Below are 24151 nucleotides of genomic sequence, written 5' to 3' on the forward strand. Positions count from 1 at the left end.
TTTGTACCATTGTTTTAGCCAAATGTGCAGGGAAGTAGGTGTCCCGGAGCCAACAGATGTCCTAGGCAAATTTTTAATTATTCTTTTACATTCCACTTATCAGGCCCTCTTCCATATTGCCACTATGGCCGCCGTGCATACTTACGATCAGGAGAATAGGTGATGTGGAAGGTTCCACTCCAATACCTCGATGGCAGATGACGTCCAGAGTTCTTTAGGACACGTGGTCTTTGCCGGAAATCGTGTGTACAGAGTGTTCCAAAAAGATGTATACACATTATAATATGGAATATTAACTTCGTGTGTCTGCATTTTTTTTTGGTGGGGGGGGGGACACCTGTATATTATGCAGTAGTAAATGATCCAAAGGAGTTAATTGCTTAGCATTGAAGTGTTCTGTTGTGTGCTGCATGTTTGATGCAGGAATTGATGCATGCCACTGTATAACGCATTTTGGGCATGATTGAATTAAAATTTTGTACGGTGTTTATCTGCGTGCCTGTATTGTATTGTAATCTTGCGCATGCGCGTATATCGAATTCCTAACAGGGATTTTCTCCTGATCTGTGGACTGTACGAACATGGAGGAAATACTGTTGTGTACACGCAAACAGAATATCGTTCAAAATTCGCCTTGGCGTCTACATTGCTTGCGCTGCAGGGACTTGCCGGTGTGTGTACCGACACTAGCGAATCGTGCGAGCACGTGGCTCCGGTTGAACGCGCTGTTTGGGCTCGGGCTCGTGAAACCGTCCACATTTACGGGGCGCGAGCACGAGTAGTGTGAACCCACCGTTGAATTCTACATGGACACTGGAACGGTTTAGAGTTATCCGCTGCAAATTACGTTTTGGCAGCTTACACTCCACTCCATTCCTTTTAGGTCACCGTTTATCATCACTTTTTCCGTCATTCAACGCCACTACTACATTTAATACTGTCAGTAACTCTCGAAGTAACCAAGGGAAGTAGGCACACGCGAATATTGCGTATTAAAGTAAATTCCTTCGCAGTCCAGTTCATGAATGAAAGTTATGCGTCCTTCAAATGAGGTATTTTAAACGCTGTGTCAGAATCGTTCCTTTAATTAATATTACTCGTGTTCTCGCAGCGCACTCTTGGCCTAAATTAAATTTTCATCACTGCTTAAGCTCCAGTTCACAAAGACGCGTGGTTTTTTTAATATTGTCATTAGATTAATGTGAACGGTTATTTTAATGCTAAGACATTTTTACCCCGGAGTAAAAGTCCCAAGTATACGACTTGGACAAGGAAGACGCTTCGAGGGTCGTCGACTGTTACGGGTACACACGCTTTGGCCAGCCAGCCGTATTGCGGGGCGGTAGGACACAAGGCGCTTTCCACTTTTCCCTTCCGCGTACTTTGATGTAGTTTTTGGGGTCGCATATATTTTGCGTCAGCGTACGTCAGTGTTGTTTGATCTTGAAGCCAAGTTTGGTAGATAATATCCATGTGGGTAGTGCGCTACAAATCTGTTTTACAGGATGGCGAGAATCCGTGGAGGAAATGACTTGTCTTTGTTGTGGGCTGTAGTGAACGGAAAACGGACATGAAGACAAATGACATCTTCGTTAAAACTCTTTGAGGAGGACAGGACACTGACTCACCGATCTCTGGGTTTCCTTGTTAGGACACTGGCGGCGTTTGGGATTGGCTACGAATTTTAAAATGCATTTTTCTCTTTTCTTTTGTCGCTAGTTGTGTGGTCTTAACCGTTCAGGTAGAACATATCACATTTTCAGGGTAAAATGTACCCTGAATATGGAGGTGACAAGTTCCTCCAAGTTAGACGCGATTATACCCGTTTGGGCGAATGGGGGACGTCTCCTAAGATGTCTGTATTCTGGGTTGTTGCGCCGTGTAGTCTGGTAGAAGTTTGCCGACGTTTCAGAGGTCATGCTGCCTCCGTCATCCCTGAAACGTCGGGAAACTTCTACCAGACTACGCGGCCCAATAACCCAGAAGACAGAAATCTTCATACTCACCGTCGTGAAAACCTCAAATCTTACAACTACGAATGATTTTATACGCCGTCTCGTCTAACATACTGGGGTTAAGTATTGTTTATCTGCAACAGATTAATTGCCCTCTGAATTGGGTTAACCGCGTGGCTGTCATGAACTGACATCGCCGTAATAGACCTTGGGGCAAACCAAGTGTCCACAAGGGACTGCAGGCCAGTTTTATACGTGCGATAACGAGTTATGGAACTAGTGCCCTTTGGTCTCTTATGTTTTATGATCTCGTCTTTGTGCAGTCCGACGTGTGTCTTGTCATAATTCCTAAAAATACGCGTAAAGACAGGCTGCCAACATTTGAAGTTGTCAAGTACAAACCGACGCATTTTTTTTTTGGCGTTCCAGCACAAAAATCAGACGGAGATACGCGATAAAATGTGAGTAGGAAGGACGTTTGAAGTTGATGGATTGTTTCATAAAGCAGGCAGTTAACGATGATAATTTGTTCTCGAATTTGAATAAGGGAAGAAAATAAATAAATAAATTCAGAGTTGAAACATGAATTAATGTTACTGTCTTCGAAGTTCGAAGCTGGAACAGAGAACAGAATGAGACTTACGAAGCAACAGTGAAGGAAGGAAAGAAAGAAAGAAGGAAGGAAGGGAGGAAAGACGGAAAGAAGGAAGGGAGGAAAGGAAGGAAGAAAGAAGGAAAGAAAGGAAGGGAGGAAAGGAAGGAAGGAAGGGAAGAAAGAAGGAAGGAAAGAAAGGAAGGGAGGAAAGAAAGAAAGAAGAAAGGAAGGGAGGAAAGACGGAAAGAAAGAAGGAAGGAAGGGAGGAAAGGAAGGAAGAAAGAATGAAAGAAAGGAAGGGAGGAAAGGAAGGAAGGAAGGGAAGAAAGAAGGAAGGAAAGAAAGGAAGGGAGGAAAGAAAGAAAGAAGAAAGAAAGAAGGAAGAAAGGAAAGAAGGAAGGGAAGAAAGAAGGAAAGGAAAGAAAGAAAGAAGAAAGGAAAGAAAGAAGGAAGGAAGGGAAGAAAGAAGGAAGGAAGGGAGGAAAGACGGAAAGAAAGAAGGAAGGAAGGGAGGAAAGGAAGGAAGAAAGAAGGAAAGAAAGGAAGGGAGGAAAGGAAGGAAGGAAGGGAAGAAAGAAGGAAAGAAAGAAGGAAGGAAGGGAGGAAAGGAAGGAAGAAAGAAGGAAAGAAAGGAAGGGAGGAAAGGAAGGAAGGAAGGGAAGAAAGAAGGAAGGAAAGAAAGGAAGGGAGGAAAGAAAGAAAGAAGAAAGAAAGAAGGAAGAAAGGAAAGAAGGAAGGGAAGAAAGAAGGAAAGGAAAGAAAGAAAGAAGAAAGGAAAGAAAGAAGGAAGGAAGGGAAGAAAGAAGGAAGGGAGGAAAGAAGGAAGAAAGAAAGAAGGAAGGAAGGAAGGGAAGAAAGAAGGAAAGGAAGAAGAAAGGAAGGAAGGAAGGAAGGGAAGAAAGGAAGGAAGGGAGGAAAGACGGAAAGAAAGAAGGAAGGAAGGGAGGAAAGGAAGGAAGAAAGAAGGAAAGAAAGGAAGGGAGGAAAGGAAGGAAGGAAGGGAAGAAAGAAGGAAGGAAAGAAAGGAAGGGAGGAAAGAAAGAAAGAAGAAAGGAAGGGAGGAAAGACGGAAAGAAAGAAGGAAGGAAGGGAGGAAAGGAAGGAAGAAAGAAGGAAAGAAAGGAAGGGAGGAAAGGAAGGAAGGAAGGGAAGAAAGAAGGAAGGAAAGAAAGGAAGGGAGGAAAGAAAGAAAGAAGAAAGAAAGAAGGAAGAAAGGAAAGAAGGAAGGGAAGAAAGAAGGAAAGGAAGGAAAGAAAGAAGAAAGTAAAGAAAGAAGGAAGGAAGGGAAGAAAGAAGGAAGGGAGGAAAGAAGGAAGAAAGAAAGAAGGAAGAAAGAAAGAAGGAAGGAAGGAAGGGAAGAAAGGAAGGAAGGAAGGAAGGGAAGAAAGAAGGAAAGGAAGAAGAAAGGAAGGAAAGAAAACCGCTCGTTACGAAGAAACGGAGTGCTGTCGACTCGTCTTCCTTTGGCCCAGGAAGTCGGAGGACGGTCCACTCACTGCCAGTGCAAAAACTTCGTCGTTTCTCCGAACTGTCTCACCGCACGGAACAGTGGCATTGCCGTCTGTAGCCCCTAGTGACGATTTTTCCCGGTCTAATTCCTCCCGTTTGCATTGCGTGCGCTGTATGATCGCGTATAACTAAAAAAAATAAAACTTTTCGTTGGGACTTGTTCGTTTCTTGAGTTTGTTGGGGACATCCCGCATTTTTCATGAGGGCAATGACCTCCGTCCGTTCTATTATTGTTCCCGTTGCCTTTCGTTGTCTCTTCTCACCCTGTTTTAGGAGTACGTGGGGGGGAGGGGGGGGAGTCTGCTTCAGTTCTACATTCCCCCTTTCCCTCTTCCATAATGTCCTGTGTACTGACGTCAAACTCTCTGGGATGGAAGGTTTATATTTTTGTTTAATTTCAGTGGCTCTTTATCTCGTTTAATGCGGGTTATTTTAAAGAAATTTTGTGATAACCTCATCAGCTTGACATATTGGTCACGTATCTCGTCTGTGGCTGGTACTGCACTTTGTTATGCGTGGTTGTACCATCAGGAATGCATGATTTCAGTCGCTTAATTTCCCACACAGGAAACCGTGACGTTATCATTGCATAGGTCGATGGAGGCTGGTGTGGACGCAGTTAATAATAGCCTTTCTACTCTACTCTTCCATGGAGAACCGTCGTTCGAAGCTAGTAGGTAAAGGCTACACGAACGGACGTATTAGAATTTTACTCTGTCCGGCCCGAGCCCGAAGTTTGCCTTTAAAATATGTTACCCGAACCCCACCAAAGCCCGACTTAATTTTATTATAACCCGAAATGACTATCGTATCATTAATACACGTTTCTTTTAATTCATAACTGCAAGTGTTCCTCAAAGAAATTATTTAATGAAGCTCCAAAAAACATCTGAGGTGATTTTGGAGTTTGAGGAAAGGTACAAAGATGTGTGAGCTGTTGTCTGGAACCTGATGGGGCGGAAATTCTGGAGAAAATCAGGCCGATGGAATTTGTTTCCGGAGCCTGACTCTGTCACGAGCGTGAGATGAACTACGAATAATCCTTTTGTGCGCGAAAAACGAAGTTTGATTGCTGTCGTTTGAACCCGACCCTTGCAAGACCTCTAGCTCAGTGGTATTCAACCTTTTTTGTTCGCGTACCCCCAGATATAATTTCTCTTCAACTTTGTACCCCCAAAGTTGTTGGTGTATAGTTCAAGTTATACGTAGTATATAATCTACATCTAAAATAAATTAAATAAATTACATTACTGATTATTCAGTGTTATTATAAAATAATTTTTTTTTAAATTTCACGTACCCCCTAAGATGTCTTCGCGTACCCCCAGATATAATTTCTCTTCAAATTTGTACCCCCAAAGTTGTTGGTGTATAATTCAAGTTATACATAGTATATAATCTACATCTAAAATAAATTAAATAAATTACATTACGGATTATTCAGTGTTTATCATAAAATAATGATTATTTTTTAAAATTTTACGTACCTCCTAAGCTGTCTTCGCGTACCCCAGGTTGAATACCACTGCTCTAGAAAGTAGTACGCACAGCTAGGTAGCAAATTCCCCACGTTGTATGGAACCGGAAGGTTCATTACCATTTTCGCAAAAGCCATGTTAATCCAGTCCACACATTACATTTCCCGTAAAATATATTTTAATATTATACTTCCATCTATACCTAGCTCTTCCCGTCGTGCGATGAAGTATCTCCTTTTTCGTATCATTCTGAGTGGGGAATAAACAGTCAAGGATTACCGAATCAGAGCTGGCATTATTATGCACTCACGAAAACCACTTTTTTCGCGTCTTGGTTCAGAATAGCGGGCAGCTAAAATGGTCCAGGTATCGATTAGTAGATCGGCAGATATTGATTGGTTTAGGAAATTGAATAATCATATTTTATTTTAATATTTTCCGTCAAATCACAATTTTAATAAGATAATAAAATATAAAATATTTAAAATATCATTTCACGTTCCGCATCGAATGATCGATTTACAAATTGGAACGTCTTTAAATCGATCATTCGATGCGGAACGTGAAATGATATTTTAAATATTTTATATTTTATTATCTTATTAAAATTGTGATTTGACGGAAAATATTAAAATATTAACCTAATTCACAATATGACGCAAATATACTACCTTTTGAATAATTATGTTATAAATTAATAATTTATACTCTTTCAGAGAGTAATATTGGTTGATACAAGGCGCGCAAGAAAACAAAATGTTATTTTACCATTTCATACTGATACCTAATGAACCATTACGTATATTTAGGTATGTGGAATTTGATTGAGTAATAGGCGAGAAATATTGTCTGTTATATGCGTCAAAAGTAATGTTGTAATTTATTCAAATCTCTCAATCACGTACAGGCCAAAGGTATCGTAAAATCTTTCTTACTTAAACCAGTTTATTTTTATTTGTGTTGGTGTGGTTCACCGTTAACTTATTTAGATTAAATTATTCTGTAGCAGGTGAACGGCTGACTTGGCGGGAACCTGTTCCAAGGATATTAATTTAAAAGCTTGGCACTGCATTATAAATAATTTGGATAAAAACGAAGATCAGCGCGCGCGGTATGAAATAACAATACGAAAAGAGCAGTTGGTCACAGCACAATGACAATATGGCGACTGTGCGAATTTCCGAGGTTGAAGCGATACTAGCGCCACGGGGTCTTGGCTTTTTGTGTGGTTGTGTTTCTTCTAAAATTACGTGTCGGCAACGTGAACTTTACATGTCGTTTTTAGCTTAAAGACGGTAACAGTTGAACCGATTCTGCCATTAATATGCAATTTTATGATAAACACTGAATAATCAGTAATGTAATTTATTTAATTTATTTTAGATGTAGATTATATACTATGTATAACTTGAATTATACACCAACGACTTTGGGGGTACAAATTTGAAGAGAAATTATATCTGGGGGTACGCGAACAAAAAAGGTTGAATACCACTGGTTTAGACTATACAGCGTCAAATGAGTGAACAATGAATTGGAAAGGATGTGGAAGGAAGCAGATGTGGCCTAATTTAAAGTACTATCCCGGAATATGCCGGGAGATACGGAAGAAAATCACGAAAAACAGTCGGGGTAGCCGGTCTTCGAGCCGAGATTTGAACCCAGGACCTCCACTCGACCACGATGTTCGATGACAGCAGTTCAAGTCGTGCAGTCGAGTCCATAGGGTGTTTTCGTGAACGCTCTGTTTCAAGATTTCGTTTTATTGTCAGAGAGTTTAATATCCTGAGGTCAAATGCGTTTTTAATGACCAGTAGAGTCACTCTCAGTTTCCTGGAATTGTGACGTCGTACAGAGGGCAAGTTGTTTGCCCATATCTGTAGATCTGAGGACACGTACAAATGCCGCTTTGAACATCTGTTTTAATGTTTTGAGGACTACAAACATGGCGACGATGCGAAATTCTGAGGTTATGTCCAACATTGACGTGAAGGGAATTTGTAATATTGGATATTACGTATAGAAATGGGGGCTTAGATTGTTTCATTAATGACGTAAGTTCTGGCCTCATATGGAAAGAACCTGATTCTCACAAATTCTTGCCTGAACCTTAAGTTGTAGTATGTCGTGTTTTGAAATCAATTTTTTTCTCTCTGTTTTTAGTCTACTTTGTATGGAATGTAAAGGCTAGTACTGTCATATTGCATTTTGTATGTGTGGTCGAGATGTGTGGTAATCTACGTGAGATTTGACCGACTTTCACGAGATCTAGTGTGAATGTCATGCCTTCTGGACGCCTCGCCTCGTCTGTACATTTTAATTCTCTGTCGTCTGTAATGGATGATTTCTAAGAACCTGAAAATTAAAGTATACAAAACAACAATCTTGCCTGTTGTTTTGTATGGGTGCGAAACATGGTCTCTCACTCAGAGGGAGGAACACAGATTGCAGATTGAGAATCGGGTGTTGAGGAGGATATTTGGGCCTAGTAGAGAAGACGATGGGGCGTGGAGAAAACTGCATAATGACGAGCTTAAAAATCTGTACTCCTCCCCCAATATTGTCAGGGTGATTAAGTCGAGAAGAATGAGATGGGCTGGGCATGTTGTGCGCATGGATGGGACAAGAGGTGTGCACCGGTTATTGGTTGGGAAGCCTGAGGGGAAGAGACCGCTGGGGAGACCTAGACGTAGATGGGAGGATAATCTCAGGCGGGATCTATGGGAGATAGGAGTTGAAGGAGACTGGATTTTGTTGGCCCAGGACAGGGTCCGGTGGAGGGCTTTGGTTAATTCGGTGATGAACCTTCGGGTTCCGTAAGCCATCTGGTTGGTTGGGTCCACTATTTGGGAAGCCTGAGGGGAAGAGACCGCTGGGGAGATCTAGACGTAGATGGGAGGATAATCTCAGGCGGGTATCTATGGGAGATAGGAGTTGAAGGAGACTGGATTTTGTTGGCTCAGGACAGGGTCCGGTGGAGGGCTTTGGTTAATTCGGTGATGAACCTTCGGGTTCGGTAAGCTATCTAGTTGGTTAGTTAGTTAGTCGTCTGTAATGGAGATCTGTTTATTCCGTTTCAAGATCTGGTGGATGCTGCACTAATATTATTTAAGTTTTGCCCTTAAATTGAAAAATGTGGGGGGGGTGTGGTCATTTTCTTCGTCAAATATAAAATAGCAGTGAACGTATTTGTCTCTTGGCTGGAATCAGACTTGGAACATCGGAATCTTCATGCGCTCACACACATCGTCCGCGGGTTTCGAACCCTTACCTGCTTGAAACGAAAGGATGTCTGAATTGAGATATTTGTAGTGTTGTGTGGTGGGGGAGTTGTGAAATGTTTAAGGCAGTGCCCCATCGATCATTTTCTGGGTTGAACGAACTTACGGATGAAATTTTTACGCCGACAAGCAAACCTAGCAGCCTTGCCTTCGTCTCTGATAACATGGAGGCCAAACCTCGAATTTCTACGTTTGTAATTACGTCTGCTTGAAGATCCTTATCAGTTGCAGACGTAACAGAATGAAGTGAATTGAATTGCAAGGTCTGTTTAATTTAACCAGGCATGCATACCGTTGGTTTGCCAGAGTTGCCACTGGTTGCCGGCATTCCTTGCGCAACCTGACTGGTCATACATGTTACCACTGCTTAGTTAAGGCTTTGACCGGGATGTTAAATCTTATGTGGTACCGCCTGATTCGACTTCTAATGGCTAAGTGAAGTGTTTTCTTCGCGGTACGGTCTGGATTCGTAAATATTATGAAGACGATCTTCGGCTTCAAAGGGTTAATAATTCGTAGTTCGCCACATATGAGTATGATGATCAGACATAGAATACATTTTGGTCAGAAAATCTGAAGGGAATAGACCGCTTCGGAGACAATTGTTGCTGTCAGGATGATATTAAAACGAATCTAATAGTGCTTGAGGAATTTGGACTAGATTTGTGTAGCTCAGGATTGGGACTGATTTTAGGCAGTTGTAAACACGGTAACGAATGTTTATACATTCCATAAGATGCGCGGAATTTCTTGACTAGCTCAACGACTGTCAGCTTTTTAGTACGTTTTGAGTTAGGGAATTCTCATATATTCGATCGCCACGGCGATTAAAAAAACTTTCATATTAGATCTGCATAAATTGCATGCCTTTTCGCTATCCAAGGTCCGGTTGGTTAGAAACCGTCTCCCTCTTGCAATGTGATGACGGAATCTAATCCAGTTCCCGAAACGTCGTATTAGGACAAACAAACAAAAATTTTGACACTTGACAGTGCCTGGAATTATCATATAAGATTGAGAGATCGGACGCTTTATGTAGTTATTAAATGAAACTTTTGGAGAAACTTTTCAAAGCAAATTTGTTGAGCATCCGGTGGCGAACTGTGGGGCTCCACTTTAGTGTCTTGGATGTTTAAATGTTCCAGACGACATTGTAAGGCAGCCAACCGATGCTTTAAATAGTATGAACGCACAGAGGCCACAGTGTATTCAGAACCAGTTGAGATTACATTTCATCAGCTCCCTCACGAGCAGAACAAGAAAAGATGTTGGTAAGAGCTGGTTCCGGTATGCGATGACACTTGTTATGATATCAGAGAATCCTGGGAGACAGACACTTGGTGTTACCCTAACCGTGCATGCTCTGGTGCTATGACTTTGTACTCAGTCTTTTATAACGTGTTTTCATCTTTGAAATAAACGTTTCGGAACTGTCAGTGGAAGACACTCCTTATTTAGATGGACCCCGGATCGAATGACGACGAATGAAAGGCTGGCTAGTCTTACTGACTCCTCCAGGAAAGGATGCTGGATGTACCTCAAATTAACCGGTTGATGGCTTGTCCACATTCATCTCAAGTCACTGTTTATAACTGCCTTGTCTTATATCACCTTTGAATCTGCACAACGAAGCTAATGCAATGGCAAAGTCTTCTCGGGGGGGCGGGGGGGGGGGCACCGCGTCAGTTCAGAACGGAAGTCGGGGACACTTTTAAGATGACGTCATTCCCCGATGATTCGGATGGAGAGGGCGTTTGAAACTTTGGACCAGTCACAGTCGCCGTTAAACCTTCAAGTCTTTTTCACATTATACGCCCTCGACGTTGCGTCATATGTTAAAGTCTGGGAGTTTCCGTGGTCGTCTACAAATTGTACGCTACCATGACCACGAAAATCTCTCTCTGATCTTTGCTGTGCTGCGAGTTGTGAGCTGTCGTAACTTTTCTGTTCGTGTTGTGAATTTGTACGATTTTCCCGTGACATTGCAGTATGAAATTTTGGTGGCGTCTACTGTGATGACCAGCATTCAAGTTAAAGTGATCAGAGAGATGTGGGTTTAATCTCTACCATTGCAAGCATTCGTCTTTAAAATGAAAACGTTAAAATACTTTCGTACATGTCTGTCTATACAGACAGGTTCAAGACAAAGGTGACTTAGCTGAACCGAAATTTCATCATCTGGCTTAGGAAAGGACTACGTAGCGGGTAATTAACCTTAGGGTATTATTAAAGACCCGGGGGAAGGGGGGGGGGTCTTGCCTTATGGAGTTTTTAGTTGGTGCTGTATATCGCTAGGAGGAAACTCAGACACGCGTGTAGCATTATGCCTCGAGTCTGCTAAGGAAAGGATGCTATCAATTATAGGTCTGATAACGTGAAATATTTATGTTATAAAGTTCTGCCAGTCTTTTCTTGAAAAGTGTTTTCAGCGTGATAAGTGACATCGTTTAACTTTTATTAGTGAGTAGAGCGGTGTTTTGTATATTGATGGATATTTTATGAACAAGTGTTGAACATTGCTGTCTTTAGACACACCGCCTTGAAAACCTCAAATCCTACAAACTAACTAACTAGATGGCTTACCGAACCCGAAGGTTTATCACCGAATTAACCAAAGCCCTCCACCGGACCCTGTCCTGGGCCAACAAAATCCAGTCTCCTTCAACTCCTATCTCCCATAGATCCCGCCTGAGATTATCCTCCCATCTACGTCTAGGTCTCCCCAGCGGTCTCTTCCCCTCAGGCTTCCCAAATAGTGGACCCAACCAACCAGATGGCTTACCGAACCCGAAGGTTCATCACCGAATTAACCAAATCCCTCCACCGGACCGTGTCCTGGGCCAACAAAATCCAGTCTCCTTCGACTCCTATCTCCCTTAGATCCCGCCTGAGATTATCCTCCCATCTACGTCTAGGTCTCCCCAGGGGTCTCTTCCCCTCAGGCTTCCCAACCAATACCCGGTGCACACATCTTGTCCCATCCATGCGCGCTACATGCCCCGCCCATCTCATTCTTCTCGACTTAATCACCCTGACAATATTGGGAGAGGAGTGCAGATTTTTAAGCTCGTCATTATGCAGTTTTCTTAAGACCCCATCGTCTTCTCTCTTAGGCCCAAATATCCTCCTCAACACCCGATTCTCAAACACCTGCAATCTGTGTTCCTCCCTCAGAGTGAGAGACCATGTTTCGCACCCATACAAAACAACAGGCAAGATTATTGTTCTGTATATTTTAATTTTCAGCTTCTTAGAAATCAGACGGGAAGACAAAATATTTTGAACTGAGAAGTAGCAAGCATTTCCGGAATTTAGTCTCCTCCTATAGTAAAATGCCTTTTTGTGTCAGACTTATCAGAATCGCTCAGTGAATCCGTAAGTTGAAAAGATCATAAAATCATGATGTATGAGCGTGAGAATGTTACGAAACGACGATCACTGTGTGGGGGGCGCAGAAGTTCAAACGACGGCCTTCGCCCCTGTCTTGTGATCTGCAGACCACACGCTGAGATTCTGTCGTGGACGCTTAAAGCAACAGCTGGCTTGTAATATTCACGGTTATAATTAGCACTTGTAGAGGAACGCATGGAGCGAGAAACTGGTTTCTGAATGGTGCTGAACCACGTGGGTGGGTTGTGAAACATTCAGGCGCCTAATTCTTGTCCTTACGTCTTCGTGGATGTAAAACTACGGCTTTCGGCGATAAGCGGCTTTGCTGTCTCAGGGTGAATATTCACCTTGAAGATGGTAACTGCAGTATTTGCCGAAATGTTGGACAACTTTCAACATTCAACGCGGCTTATCTCTGAAAACTGAAGTTTTACAAGTTTTGGATATAGGCGAATAATTGTTTTTCCTTTTAATATTTTCGGACGTTTCATACGTCTTTGTGGGGTCCCCAGTGTCGGTTTTAACCACACCGATATTATTATTATTATTATTATTATTATTATTATTATTTTTTTTTTTTTTTTTTTTTTTTTAGAAACTGAGTGTCTCGAAGTGGGTGGGAGGAATCTAAATACAATAAAGGTTTGCAAAGAGAGGAAGGTAATGGAGGATATTATACAACAAGGAACTTTGTGATAATATCTCGTCTCTAATTGATTGCAACGTTTTTTTTCTAAACGAAACAGGATACACGGTGATTAGCGTATTGACTAAGACGTCCGGTTTTTTTAATTGTCCCAATTCAGCTGTTTTTTTTAAGTGTTCTGTCTGACGACAGGTCCATATGAACAGGATCCTTCCATCCTTTTCTCGGACTGGGACCTGTTCATATACGTTCTTGGCAGATGATCCAGAAGTGGTTTGCCATTGCCTTCTTCTGTGTGTGAATGGAGTAATTGTTGGGATGCCACGGAGGAAAACTCCGTGTTGCCTAGACCACGGCCTTGCCCAACACAAGTTATAAATTCGGGCACCGCCGGGAATCGAACCCGAGACCCCAGGATTACAAGGCCAGCGTTCTAACCGCTAGACCACCGTGGCTCTAATTCAGCTGTACCGTCCAAGAAAGACCCCAAGGATATTATAATTCAGTTTGAAGTGCGTATTGTATTGTTTTAACTTTCACATCCTACCTTGATGTTGATGCAAATTTATTACAGGAAACAAATCTGTTGTTAGTGGAACAAGTGTACGATCTCGAAAAACCATGTTGGCATTAACGCCGTGTGAACTGGTAGGTAGATTCCATCATTGTGTAAGAGAATGTTGCCGCCATTTATAGCCCTGAAGATGGAGGCAGAATTTTCTTCCGAGGAAATGTTGGTGTCTATGTACGAGTCCACACAGCGTTTCCGACCAGGTCAGTGAGTTCCTTTGACGGACTAGTGGTGAGGGTGTTGGGATAGTAATCACGGGGTAAGTTTTGATGATGTGGTGGCGAGTGATCACAGTTTGTCTGTGAGATGATTTATCGGAATTCTGCAGTGAAATTTTGCTGTTTTCTTTTGGGGGAGTGGGGTAGCTAAATATCTTGTTTGTGTATAATACTTAGTTCTGCAGTGCAGGCTACCTCTTATAACCTACCTCTTCCAGGGAATTGATTTTCATGATAACCTGCTTATAATTTATGCACGTCCAATATCCGGTCGAAGTATTTGCGTAAGGGTGGTTGGATAGAATCCCGCCCGGAGCTCTGTAGTCGGAAGTATTGTGTCATGCAATCTCATGATTTTATGATTCAGCTTTGGGGCAAACAGAAGGAGATTCATTAATTATCGTTCTCTGGCCTCGCGCTCGTGTGTCAGGAACAGCAGTTGAAGAAGACTTGCACGATGACACCCCCGTCAAATAGCGAAGACGATCAAGACCGCGGTGTAGCCCACGCGTTGTTGGGACTGGGACATCTGGCGTACGGTCCGGATCTCTGTCTCCTCTGCTGTCACGTGATTGTGCCACAGAACCAGAATCAAGTGACGCTCATGGTAGAAAAAGCCTTTCGAGATTTTCCCCGGAACCCGGCTTTTGCATCCACTGTGTGGCTTTGAGTGAGTCGATAATGTAATCTACCGCGGAGGGGTTTCTGTTCAACTGCCCTCATGGTATTAAACCGTCGAGGCGAAAGTCCATCTAAGAAACCTTTCTTTTTTATTCCTGAATGAATTTAAAATGCTTCTAAATGTGCGAAGCAAAGAGCGCTTGAAGATTGTCTGTGTATTCTGACGCGGAGTACACTTTCCTTCCTTGTTTCTAACTAGAATCAGTTTTTAGCTCCGCTAAACGCTGGAGGACCTCGCGCTGTTGATTATTCGCGAATGCTTATTTATTTTGGTACCATAAAATACGGGTAATTGCTGGCAACTAGCTGGGTAACTGTCAGCATTTCAAGTACTCTCTTCCTTGGTGTATAATCCCGAAATTACTCTTAACGTCCGATGCAAACGGAACCTTTTTCTTGCAAGGGTTCAGTTAGGTGACCACGTTAATGTTGTTATTACATCTTCCGATTCCAAGCTTTGCACGCTTCATGGTGATTGGTCAGCTCTGCTGACTTCCGAGGCGCCTCGGAGCGTAATTTATTCTTCGGCGATGTTCACCTCGAGCTCAGTCTCATGGACAATTTGGGGCTTAGAGAGTCAATTTCTCGTACGCATCATTCCACCATTTTAGGGTGACGGTAAGAGAGAGGAGGTGGGAAGGGGGTGGATTTATGAACGTAGCTGATAACATTCGATCTTGCCTGGAATCCATCACAGGGCTACATGTGCGGAGCGCCCTAGAAGCGAGTGTTTACTAAATTGTAGTCTGGTCTGATATTGATTTATCATTTGAGCCGGGTAGACTGCAGGGCTCCAGAAGTTCGTCTCTCTGCCCTCCCCTCCTTGCGTTCAATGTTTCCCCCCGTTTTTGGACTGACGAGTTGTTTCACGAGACACAACTTTGCGTTGCTAACCCCTTGAAGTCGAAACTCTTAACAAATATGAGTTCAGTCCGTACCTCAAAGAAAACTGACTAAAGCTGTTAAGGAAATTATCTGTGGTTGCAGTGAGAATTATATGAAACCTATAAATACAAACTACAAAAGACTGGTATATTTAATTACCATTTTCCTTTCAGTGGCCAAACTACGTACCTAGCTTCATGTAGGTCCATGCCGTGTCCATTCTATAAAAATTTCGGATTCCATTTCCTGGTGGGCCTTATTTATTTATTTAGTGTTCTGTCTGACGACAGGTCCATATGAACAGGATCCTTCCATCCTTTTCTCGGACTGGGACCTGTTCATATACGTTCTTGGCAGATGATCCAGAAGTGGTTTGCCATTGCCTTCTTCTGTGTGTGAATGGAGTAATTGTTGGGATGCCACGGAGGAAAACTCCGTGTTGCCTAGACCACGGCCTTGCCCAACACAAGTTATAAATTCGGGCACCGCCGGGAATCGAACCCGAGAACCCAGGATTACAAGGCCAGCGTTCTAACCGCTAGACCACCGTGGCGGTTCTGGTTGGCCTATGCAAGACAAACTTCTGTAGGCTGATTTCTGTGTGGAGGACCATCTGTTCGCGTATGTTACCTTTCAACGGGCTGACCAATGTTTATGAAACTCGGTAGCAGTGACATGCCGTTGGACACTACCTCATGAAAAATGCCGTGTGACAGCTAATTTAAATAAAGGATCTTTCTAAAAATATTCTCCACTTCTAACGTCATGTAATTACTTAATTACACAAGCAAACGCTGAACTGTATTTGGTATTTCTGAGTTCAGTAGACGCCGAGCGTTGAGATGTGTGTCTTCGCGACGACCTAGAATTCCAAATGAAGTCTGGAGGAGCCCGCGGGCGCTGTACGACTCGAGCATTGCATTGATGAGCTCGGAGCCAATACAGAACGATTCTGGTAACTAAATGTACCACCAGCTGTAACTGTCCTACAATTTTGCCTGCAGCGTGTGTTGTGATTATCTGAATAAACAAAATACTTTTCATAACAGCGTTAATCAGTTTGTATTTGTAGTTGTGAAAAGCTGTGTTTTCTTTGCTGTACGGGCCGGGCATTTCTTTGTCTCCTTGTGTGGTGACGCATCGAACTTTCCTACTTTTTGGGGTTGAAACTGTTTGAAATGTTTATCATGCTGGGAACAGAGTTTGAATTTGAGTGGTTTCCCCAGCTAATTATTTGAAATTACCCAAGACTGACACACGCACTGCGTAGGGAGATTCCTCGGCTGGTTTTTTCCTCTCTCGGGACGATTGATGAAAAATGAAGATTTGTTTGTAGCAGTTTTTGTTGGAAGACTTTGTTTATGTAAGATTCTACAGTGAACCATAGACATTTCTTCCAAATGTATCTTGCTGGACATGAACTTTTCCACATCTGGGATTCACCAGTAGGCCTAGTAATAATTATTCGATGACGTCAGTTTTCAGTCGCTTCTTTTAAGAGTAATTTTTGGCACGTTTAATATTTCGCCCTGCTTCATTCGCAACTCCATGTTTCGTAGTTGCCATCATCTTTATAGTATGTGCCAGAAGTTTCGTTTGATTTTCTTATTTGTCGTGTGTGGAGTAGTATATTCGAACCATTTGGCCGAATTACACTCTCGTCGGTGATCAGGATAGCACAAGAAGACACAGGCAGCTGTTTTGAAACGCGATTTACAACTGTCAGCTTGCGTATATAAAATATTGACATGACTAAGTTGCAGATTTTAGTGAGGCCCTGGGTCCGAATTACACACTGATCATAAATACATAGACTTCTCCATGAAATGATATTTAATTTTTAGACGTTTCGAGGGTGCTTTCTGCCTCCATCGTCAGGGCGATGATGGAGGCAACAACGCAGTATGGGTCCTATCTTTATTGTTGGAATATTGTCACAGCATGATGCCCACATGTACAGCTTATTATTATTATTATTATTATTATTATTATTATTTAGTGTTCTGTCTGACGACAGGTCCATATGAACAGGATCCTTCCATCCTTTTCTCTTCTCGGACTGGGACCTGTTCATATACGTTCTTGGCAGATGATCCAGAAGTGGTTTGCCATTGCCTTCTTCTGTGTGTGAATGGAGTAATTGTTGGGATGCCACGGAGGAAAACTCCGTGATGCCTAGACCACGGCCTTGCCCAACACAAGTTATAAATTCGAGCACCGCCGGGAATCGAACCCGAGACCCCAGCGTTCTAACCGCTAGACCACCGTGGCTGTCACATGTGCAGCTTAAGACAAAAGAATGGTGACTTCTTTTGACAGTTCGTGGAGGTCAAGTGACAGTCTGTGTTTTCTAAGTCACACCTCCTGAATGCAATCAGACGACATACGGTCGAGTGCTTTAGATATTCGAAAATAAATGTCATCCGTTGCTTTAATCCATTACTACAGGATGGTAAGAGCTAATGTTTTCGAAAATGTTTATATTCATGAATTGAATTCCTCATGCAGGTTTTAAACGTGAGTTGGTTCTGTAGCAAAGACCACACGTCATTATCATTCATTACTCAGAACCGTATATGGCAAACTTACGATACGTGAAAGCGGCGTGTAGTGTGTGTTGCGACCCTGGCAGGGGCATTCGTCTGTCGAGACGTTTATGGCGATTTGAGCGAACGGGTTGCGTGTTGCCAGGCGGTGGAGTTACAAGCACACGGGTTCTGTTATGTGCCGCACGTGATGACAAAAGGAAAATGTCTTAGTTGCGAATTTTATTGTTACTTAAAAGTGTTTACAACAACGCTTAATCGTCACAACTAATTTCATGGTTATGACTTCAATCTGTTTACGCTTGTTAAGAACGTCGTGGTTACCAAGTCGTTCGTGCGTGCATCGAGTTCCTAATTGCATCAGTGAGGCTGTACGTAACTTGGTAATTAAACCGACTAGGGTACCGTAGCTGTAAAGCACTGTTATTAAGAGGTACCCATTTCGAATCTCTTTACAGGAGAATGTATTATTCTGACAGATGATTTTCGTTTCCAGTGAAAATTAGAGACCCTTGAAAGGTAAGTAATTTCTTGGTAGGCTGAACGAATATCAGCTTCTCAGGATAATGGTTTGAGAGTAGAAAACACTGGAGGTGTAAAGTTTGTGGAGCATTCTTAACCTCGGCACTGTTAGGCGAGTGGCCGTCTTGACAGCAGGGAAAATTTTCCTGTATCATCTGGAGATGTTAATGCGTGGGCCCGAAGGGGGTTTCGGACGAGATGGTGAAGAAATGAACTCCACCCTTATGTGTCTCTATCTGGCTCAAATATCACGACCATAGTAAATATCTACGAATGCTTTCGAATATTGATTTTTTTTTTCATTCCAGATCCTGAAAATCGTGCATTTTGAATCAGCGCTGCAAAGTGGGATGAACCACGAAGTAAGTAGGACCGCGTGTCAAATAAGAAATTTGTTCAATAGGATAATTTATGTCAACTTAAAAGGAATAAAATATAACTGGCTCTTTGACACGTGTAAGGGACAGTTTTATGAATTGCATTATAACGCTCAGCTACCATTTAAAACGCAGCCCCAAGAAGGGTCACGTACTCTGGAACAAGAATGGAATCAGAACCCGGTCCTCCCCCTTACAACAGACTCTCCCAACTTCCTCCCCACTGACAGTCGAATTGCGAAGTTACTCTGGTTGCTAGGCCGCTGCTGACGCTAGGTGCGCAAAAGCATGGCGTGTTTTGCCATCAGATCATCCGCATATTTTTACGTTTTTCATTCGGTGCTCTGCTGTCAGGATACGCATTACGAAATGCCTGAGGATGCCACGTAATTTTAGATAATGAAAACGAGTTCTGCTCGCACCTTGCCAGCTTTTGCGCAACTTGTATGAGCAGCGGCCTAGCAACGAGGGCGTCATTCACCCGAGCGTCTGGTTGCTGATTGGTCGCTTTACGATATGTTCAGTGTTATCGTTGGTGATCGTGGAAGGATAAAGGGTGAAGCGACAGTGACCTTGAAGATCGATATGTTGGTGATATCGATTGCGGTTATTAGTATCGAATGCGAAGAATTAAATTTGACCTGATGGTATCATCTGCACTTACTTTATGGTAATTATCGCGTCGAGGAATCGAACCAGGTACCTCCCGGACACGAGTAAGGTGAGTTGGAGTTGTAGGTTCGGACCCGCTAATTTACTTGAAAGGTCTAGGAAAATAATTGTGCCAGGAGGTCATGATTTTACGTAGCCCTGAAGATGGTGACAGTATGTTTCTTCGAAACGACGTGTCCACACGGCGTTAATTGTTACTTGGATCGTTCCAAATGAAACCCAAGGACAAGTTTAGTGTTTCTGACGTGCTCATCATTTTACGATGAGAAATTATTAACCCTCCCAGCCGATCCGACACCTCGAGGACCGCCCCTTGGCTGTCCTGGACTGCATATTCAATAGACGTGACGCGGTGACGTTCACAGCCGGCTACGTTAGTCCGAGTTCGACATTTCGACGAACAGAACTATAAAATAAGTAAGTCAGGTGATGGGACCGTTGTCCAACTTTTTGATTGGTTCTTTGGATATTTGGCGAAACTGTACCAGTCACACTGGTTATTTAGTGTGGAACTGGTTACATGAATACGGTTAATGGTAGCTAGGAAGTGATTTGAAAGGGCACGACATTGGCTTCTTTATGTTACTGTATTATGTAGGACTGAGAGAAGCAACTTTTACGAGGTGCGATCGGAAAGTTTCAAGACTGCGCGTATAAAAACCCGTACACTTATCTCAGGTATTAAATTCATCCATCACCCTCGAAGTAGTTCCCCTGGGAGTGAACACAACGATCCCAGCGCCGCTGCCAAGCCTGGAAGCATCCCTGGAAATCTTTCTTTGTCAGCCTGTCAAGCACCATCTGCGATTCTGCCTGAATCTCTTCTATCGTCTCAAATCTCCTTCCCTTTAGCTGAATTTTCATCTTTGGGAATAGGAAGAAGTCACACGGAGCTTAGAAAGGAAGTTGGGGTCGGTTCTTGCAAGATCTTTGAGCTCCTGACAAACGAGAAGTCGATACTGCTTCTGGTCCTCAGACAGGATGCGTCGCATGTGGAGTTCCTCCTTTAAAATCAACTGACAGGTCCCATAGCCTATCCCAACAATGTCGCACAAGTCGTTGATGGTACGACGATGGTCGATCTTCGTGAATGGCCTGCCGAATCTTCGTAACATTTTCGGGCGTTGTGCTCGAAGATGGTCGTCCAGAACGCTCGTCATCATCGACAGAGGTTCGGCCATTTTTAAAACGTGAATGCCACACAAAAGTTTGTGCACGACCCATTGCGGACTCCCCAAATGCTTGCTTTAGCATTTCATAGGTTTCCGTAGCCGTTTTGGCGAGTCTTTGGCAAAATTTGATGCACACGCCATTCCGAAATCGCAGGAGGGTCGGTGTAATGCACTACCAAAACGCCCGTAACAAAGAAACAAATGCTAATTCGATGATGCCGGCTGGCACACTGATTCACTATGAATGTAGGCCGCACCCCCTAGCGGCAGAAGCTCGTACTACATCCGGTTCGCCCTCTATTGACACAGTCTGTAAACTTTCCGATCGCACCTCGTATGCTCAGAATAGGCGGTTTATGTTTGATTTAATCGGTTTTAGAATACAAGCTTGATGCATCACAGATTGGCTGTGCGGTATTTAATTTTAAACTAGACGAATGCAGAGAAAATGGATCATGAAGGAAGAATGACTGAATAAGGATCCCGTCCAGGCCTCAAGCGGATAATAAATTTAAAAATAAAACCAATGATGGCGGCGCACGCTGGGGACATCCTTGAAATTCGTCGACGTATGTAATTAGTATTTTGTGTGTTCTTTCATGAAATTAATGCCTGACGCTGAGGCATTGTTTTGTACTTAATACGTCTTAGCGTCAGTCACTGATAATTACGGAGCTGTCGTTCCGTGAACAGAACGCGTTCTAGGTACGAGGTGTGACAACGAAGTTCCGGGAATGCTCGCTTATGTGTCGTAGCGAGGGAGGGATTAACTAAGCAGTGACGTGTTTCGAATTGGTCGTGGTTTCGTCTTGTGCTCAGCGAAGCAGTGGCAGAGTTACACAAGCGCGTGTTTTAGTCCCGGCGGAAGAATGAGTGGTGGGTTGTTGACATCCGCCACTGCAAGTAGGACGCGTCGATAAATTAAACCGGATATTGAAAAATTACCCTATTCATAAGAAGGAGGACAAGACTGAGTGTGGTAATTACCGAGGAATTTCTTTTCTGTCAGCCTCAGACAGAATTCTATCAAACATTCTTCTGGCGAGACTAACTCCATGTGTTGATGAATTTATTGGGAATCGTCAGAGTGGATTCAGACGTGACAGATCAACAACTGATCAGATCTTCTGCATTCGTCAGATACTAGAGAAAAAATGGAGTACATGGGAGTGCATCAAATATTTATAGATTTAGAAAAAAAGCCTATGACTCTGTTAAGAGAGAAGTGATTTGTAATATTCTAAATATTCTAAATATACCAAAGAAGCGTGTGCTTAAATTAAACCTGTAGAAATATTCGTATAGGTAAATATTTGTCTGACTTATTTTAAATCAAGAACTGTCTAAAACAAGGAGATGCTTTATCTCCATTGCTCTTTAACTTTGCGTCAGAATATGCCATCAGGAAAGTCCAAGATAGGCAGGAGGGTTTGCAATTGAATGGGACACATCAGCTATTGCCTTCTGCTGATGATGTTAATTTTTTGGGGGACGATATGAATACAATAAAGAGGAAGGCTGAAGTTTTACTAGAGGCTAGTAGACAGGTGGGGCTCGAAGTAAGTACATGTTAGTGTCTCGTCGTCAGAAGACACGCGGGCAAAATTATCTTAGGGTGGCTAATAAGTCCTTTGAAAGGGTTACAAAGTTCAAATATCTGGGAACAACAACAGCAAATCAAAATTACACTCAGGAGGAAGTTAGGAGGAGATTAAATTCCGGAAATGCTTGCTACTTCTCAGTTCAAAATATTTTGTCTTCCCGTCTGATTTCTAAAAACCTAAAGATTAAAATATATAAACCAATTATGCCTGTTGTTTTGTATGGGTGCGAAACATGGTCTCTCACTCAGAGGGAGGAACACAGATCGCAGGTGTTTGAGAATCGGGTGTTGAGGAGGATATTTGGGCCTAGGAGAGAAGACGATGGGGCGTGGAGAAAACTGCATAATGACGAGCTTAAAAATCTGCACTCCTCTCCCAATATTGTCAGGGTGATTAAGTCGAGAAGAATGAGATGGGCGGGGCATGTAGCGCGCATGGATGGGACAAGAGGTGTGCACCGGGTATTGGTTGGGAAGCCTGAGGGGAAGAGACCTCTGGGGAGACCTAGACGTAGATGGGAGGATAATATCAAGCGAGATCTGTGGGAGATAGGAGTTGAAGGAGACCGGATTTTGTTGGCCCAGGACAGGGTCCGGTGGAGGGCTTTGGTTAATTCGGTGATGAACCTCCGGGTTCGGTAAGCCATCTGGTTGGTTGGGTCCACTATTTGGGAAGCCTGAGGGGAAGAGACCTCTGGGGAGACCTAGACGTAGATGGGAGGATAATCTCAGGCGGGATCTATGGGAGATAGGAGTTGAAGGAGACCGGATTTTGTTGGCCCAGGACAGGGTCCGGTGGAGGGCTTTGGTTAATTCGGTGATGAACCTTTGGGTTCCGTAAGCCATCTAGTTGGTTGGGTCCACTATTTGGGAAGCCTGAGGGGAAGAGACCACTGGGGAGACTAAAACGTGGTGTTTCTTAAGGAAATAATTCCTGCACATATTGTGAATTGTATGAAACTCGTAAATACAAAATGCAGAGTAATCGATTGTTTAAGCAGGTGGTACATATAGTTACCATTCGGGTTTTAAAACTTCAAGGGGGTATACTGGCTTTACGCAGTGTGAAAGAAAAAGTCTGCCCGGGTCTGATGGCAACCCATCTGCCTGACATTCTGTTCGCTTAATAGACGTTTTCCGGCAGTCACTAGTCAACATAAATGGGCCGCGATCCAACACCATTCAGCATTGTATAGGACTGCACAGAGCTAGCATTAATACATTCCATTGACGGCAGAGTAATTGTGTCTGGATTTAGTGATAATAAGACGCTTACCACAGAAGGATCGTTACTGTGCAGTCGACTTCCGATAAGCGCTGATGATTTCGATGTGTGATTCTCGGACTTTCCTGCTATTCAAGAGGATGTCATCGTGATATTTCAGGTTCTCACGGCGACAAGTATTATTAAGACGTATCTCTTAGACGTTGCGCCGTGTAGTGTGGAATAAATTAATCGACGTTTCAGAGGTGTTAACTGCTTACGTCATCAGAGCGATGAGTCATCGCATTGAGTAACACCGAAACGTCAATCAGTTTCTACAAAGACTGTGGACAGTCATCTTCGTGAGGTGAGTTCGAATAATTTGACATCGGTTCGTTTTTAATCGATGTGTTTCGTTTTCAAGGGGAAAACGAATTGATAGACGACATTGGACCGACATTCATAGATACTCGATGTGGCTTTTACAGTCGACGGGGTACAATGTAATGCCGTGTCACAGGGATCTTTACCCGCGGGTCGGGCCTGATAGCACAGATGATTTTCGGATTCTGGCTTGGTTCAGATGACAGCAATCTCGGGGCATTCCTTTTCCTTCTCGAGTGTAGATGTCTGTCTCTGAAAGCCACGTCGAGCACCCGAAGCTGTCCTGGTACTCGCCATGTAGGCGCTCAGGGGGAGAGATGGTAAACTAATACTAATTATCAACCTCGACACTAGATGGAGCTTTATCACCGGGGAAAAGACCCCCCGGTAGCTGTTGGACAGGAGGCTGGGTGGTAATATATAAGCATTTATAATTAATAATATCTAGAGTTGTTATATAAA

At 43.1% G+C, this 24151-nt stretch overlaps 1 protein-coding gene across 7 annotated transcripts in view; it reads left to right on the top strand.

Annotated features, from left to right (window-relative positions):
- Positions 1-24151, top strand: part of LOC110830265 (uncharacterized) — an 83878-nt gene that overhangs the window by 1030 nt on the left and 58697 nt on the right. For 5 of the 7 annotated variants that reach the window (XM_087340441.1, XM_087340447.1, XM_087340444.1 and 2 more), the window contains exon 2: positions 18586-18639. The exons of 1 other annotated variant lie outside the window; for it this stretch is intronic. The gene's annotated coding sequence lies outside the window, so the exon portion shown is untranslated. Of the gene's footprint in view, positions 1-18585; positions 18640-22957; positions 23673-24151 lie in introns of those variants that run through there. One more of the 7 variants, XM_087340445.1, reaches the window with a different exon arrangement.

Source organism: Zootermopsis nevadensis, unplaced genomic scaffold, assembly GCF_977971745.1.
Source record: "Zootermopsis nevadensis isolate Lab colony 2312 unplaced genomic scaffold, Znev_1.0 Znev_ptg000061l, whole genome shotgun sequence".
Taxonomy (NCBI): Eukaryota; Metazoa; Arthropoda; class Insecta; order Blattodea; family Termopsidae; genus Zootermopsis; species Zootermopsis nevadensis.